The sequence below is a fragment of the Cynoglossus semilaevis genome, chromosome 10, assembly GCF_000523025.1.
Source record: "Cynoglossus semilaevis isolate Cse_v1.0 chromosome 10, Cse_v1.0, whole genome shotgun sequence".
NCBI classification, from domain to species: domain Eukaryota; kingdom Metazoa; phylum Chordata; class Actinopteri; order Pleuronectiformes; family Cynoglossidae; genus Cynoglossus; species Cynoglossus semilaevis.
The window spans coordinates 18816034-18820108 of record NC_024316.1 but is presented as its reverse complement, the minus strand read 5'-3'; the positions used below and the strand labels follow the sequence as shown (position 1 = coordinate 18820108).

Genomic DNA, 4075 nt, shown 5'->3' with positions numbered 1-4075 from the left:
TGCCGTGGCTCCGGTTCAGCCCTCGGGACAGACTGGTAGGATCAGGCAGGGTGACCGGGGACAGAGTCCACCTCTCAGCATCGTAACGACGCCTCTAAACACACCGTTTATTTGTTTACAGCCATGTTTTTTTCTTTTTTTTTTACAAACATTGATCGGTCAGCGGGCTCTTCAATCACAAACATTTCTGGCCAAATCCGCTCGCGTTGCGAAAGCACTCACTCAGCCCGACTTCATGTCGAAAGTGACAAACCGACCAGAAAAGCTGCGACCGGGACAAAGTCCTCGGTAACGATAACAGCAGCACTCGGTCTGGTTTGCCCAGTGGTGCCGGTTTTGTTCGGTGACATTTTAAAGCACGTACGCTGTTATCTGTGCCGCTACAAAACTTCAACCCACTATCAACCGGAGAGTCTTCAGCGACCGAGCGGCAGCAGCAGCGGCAGCAGCCTGTGCCTCAAACTGACCTGTCTGCTGCTCGACTGCCAAAGTTACTAAACCTACTGGAAACAACAGCGCGGGGCGAAGACTGAGAAATGCACGGAACACTGGTACTTCTGAGACCCGAGTGAACCTTTGCTGTCACGTAGTAAATGACCACACACACACACACTGTGCCCTCCGCACCGAGCCGATGCCAATATTGTGTGTGCACTGCACCGCCGCTGGGAAGCCAAGTCTCTACGTTTCCGTCTTCATATTGTAACACACACCACATAAAAAGTCGCGCTAGCATCGCTTCGTAGCGTAAAACAAACAGCGGGGGTCTTACCTGGTAGAAGTATCTCTCTTCCCGGATCGATAATTTCTTCTTTACACCATTAATTCTCCGCCATCTTCGGCACTGTTTGTTTAAATGGGAAACACTCCCGAAGCCTAAGAAGCCAGTTCTGTAAGTTGAGGCGTCGCGGTGGATTCTGGGTAACGCAGTATGAAAAAGTCGAGCTCGCTACTTCCTGTCAGTGCGCGCAACCCGGATGTGGACTACAGGGGACTCCACCACTACGCAGAAGAGCAGGGGGGTGAGGGCGGGGGGTGTCGGGTAAGGAGGAGGAGCTAAGCTGTCTGACTGACTGACTGTCTCACTGCCCGCAGACGGATGTCAGCGACGTCGGTAGCAGAGGCAGATGCCACGGTACGACGGTTCAGTTAAACACCAGCGAACATTTGTTTGTCATTAAAGGCCCACAGGCACCGAGCGTTCAAACAGAGGGAATGTGTTTAACCACAGGGGGGGGAAATACGAAGAAGTCAACGGCTCAAACTCGACAATTAAGTCCAAAAAACACCTTATCCTAATATCAGTAAGTTGACTAGCTTACTGGTAGTTATTTAAATGTAAATGGTTTCTCCCTACGATAAAAAAATCAAACCAAACGATAAACGATTAGCAACAATTAATCAATAATTATGATAAAGCTAATTAAAAAATTATTGTAAAACTTGTTTTTATCGTATATATGAGTGGAAACGGCTAATCCCGCCAAGTGAACATTGTACAACACAACACATTGTAAGTTTGTCTTTAAGATAATGACGAGACACGATTAAGAAAAATAAATGGACGATAATAGAAGCTTTGTTAATTAAATTATTGCGATAAATTCAGTTTTAGCAATAAGCAGTTTATACAATGAACAGTAACATTTAAAAAAATTGAAACATTTTTTGTTGATAACTATCAATGAATAGTACAGCTATAGCTACTACATACACATATATATTTACACATTTAAATATATATGTACAGTACTATTCTGTACACGTGTTCATATTATATTTATAATGTATGTGTCTAGTTTCTAGTTTTAAATAATAAATAATATAGTTAATTTAAATTTTTAATTTTACCATGGGGTCAAATCAGCACCTGTTACATAACGTACACTGTGGTGAAACTTAAAGAAAAGAGAAGGTGTTGATAATGGGATTAGTGAGTGGGTGTGACCACGTGTACAGTTGTACAAGTTGTTGAGGGTTTGTATGATCTGGTCCAGATTTGTTAGTGTACATGTCAACCCCCCACCCCCGCACCCCCAGCCCTTCGGCAGCCGTGCTGTCAGTAGGTAGATGGCAAAATCTGTGGCGTAGACTCATGTGAGGTCATCATTTAAACACACAGTAGCAGAGGAGAGAAGGTGTCATGGACGACGACAGGAGAACAAGCTCTACGAGTTTCCCTTCCTCTACAGTCGTCTGCAGCGACACCGCTACAGAACAAACACTGTACGAACAGAAAAGTGTTAGATACAAACTCCACACGTAGAAAAGCAAAACCATATTAATAAAAAAAATGTTTGAAGTGCAGAAATATATATATAATATTCCGTTAAAAAAAACTTTTACACTTATTAAAGGATGTCTGCAGTACATTTTCAGTTTCATAGGGAAGGTGTGAGAACCAATCAGGCGTGTGTGTGTGTGTTTGAAATTCTCTAACAGTTTTTGAGGAGAACCTTTGTGTTATTCTGTGATTTCAGCTAAAAATTATGTGATATTTCCAATGCGTAAATTAAATATTGTCGGTTGTTTAGACGTATGGATGATAAAAAAAAAATTAAAAAAAACCTTAAAAACAGCTGATTTATGTGCATTTATTCTGGAACTCTTCTGTCTGAGCTGCCACTCTGCAGCCCTTTTTCTATGACTTTTTTATGAACTCCTGACCATCATCTTTGCTTTAATGCTCTACGCCCCTATAGCTGAAGGTTGAAGTATTGATTTATGTTATTTTTTTTTTTTACAGAATCACAGGAGCTTTTTTTTTTACACCTCATTCACAGATGCCTGTGGGATGTCCAGAGGATGTGGTCAGGTAAGATCACTGAGGGCTTCAGAAAAAAAAAAAAAGGTAGAGATGAAGTGATCTGAATATTTTTAACAACGAGGGCAGCAGAGGTGCGATGTTGTCGACCGCATCATTTAAACAACATCAGTCAGTCCACTTGTTCCTTATTCTGCAGCACTTTGACAGAAGTCGCGGCCACAATATGATGGCGTTCATCTTTCTCTGTCTCTCTCTCTGTCTCTCTCACTCACACACCCACTTCTGCAGTCACTTGTGCGGTGCCTGCACCTCGACATCAACAAATATATATATATGACAGAGTGAGACTCTATTTCTCTGTCTCTCTCTCTGTCTCTCTCACTCACACACCCACTTCTGCAGTCACTTGTGCGGTGCCTGCACCTCGACATCAACCCGTGTCTCCACAATTCATTTAGATCCCAATTTCCAAAGATACAATAAAGCCCACTTAGGGGCTAATAGTGGTCCATTAGATGTTTCAGAGAGTGGGCAGCAGATGATTATGCTTTATTTACCAGCGTACAGTTTACTGTTGATAGAGACGGTGGAGACAGAGGGAGGCAGGGAGACGGAGAGAGAGAGAGAGAGAGAGATGCTTAAAGGTGAGCCATTGTTTAAAATTCTAGATGAGTACCATGACACACACACACACACACACACACAGAGAATATGTGTGACAGAGTAGAGGCAACCTAGTTGAGCTGAGATGATTTTCCTTTATCTTTGTATATAAATGTATTATTTTGTGTCATATACAGCACGGGGTTCCCAACCCCTGGTCCGTGTACCGGTACTTGTCCGTGGGTCAATTGGTACTAGGCTGCAGAGAAAGAATTATTATTACAGAGAATCCGATCATTTACAGGTCCGTTACTTTCTCCGTGTAAAATTAATCCAACATTTTGTCCTTCTGACGCAGTACATATATAGTACACTGGCAAATAGGGGGCGCCAAACCACAGTTACTCAGGGGTTAAAAAAAGTTATAGTTTAAACAGCTGTATTTAAATCAGATTGCCCCGACATACCAGTAAAAGGAGCCCAAATATCTCTATTGGTCCACGGTTTGAGAACCACTCATGTCGTTTTTCCAGACTTACTGTGAAGCTGCTGTTTCTCCACGTCCAGTAACATGGTGGAGAGTGAAGCGGTGACCTCAACTGGAGCTGATTCTGACGTAGCCTCATTAGCACATGGATGCTACATAACTGAAATATACACAGTGTGTATCAGATGATGAAGGTGGGGGGGGGGGGGGGGCCCCCC

At 43.0% G+C, this 4075-nt stretch overlaps 1 protein-coding gene across 1 annotated transcript in view; it reads right to left on the bottom strand.

The window, feature by feature from the left end:
- The window catches only part of ncoa3 (nuclear receptor coactivator 3), a 70394-nt gene extending 69493 nt beyond the window's left edge, over positions 1 to 901 (bottom strand). The window contains exon 1 of the mRNA XM_025059163.1: positions 773 to 901. The gene's annotated coding sequence lies outside the window, so the exon portion shown is untranslated. The remainder of the gene's footprint in view (positions 1 to 772) is intronic.
- Positions 902 to 4075: the final 3174 nt, after the last annotated feature.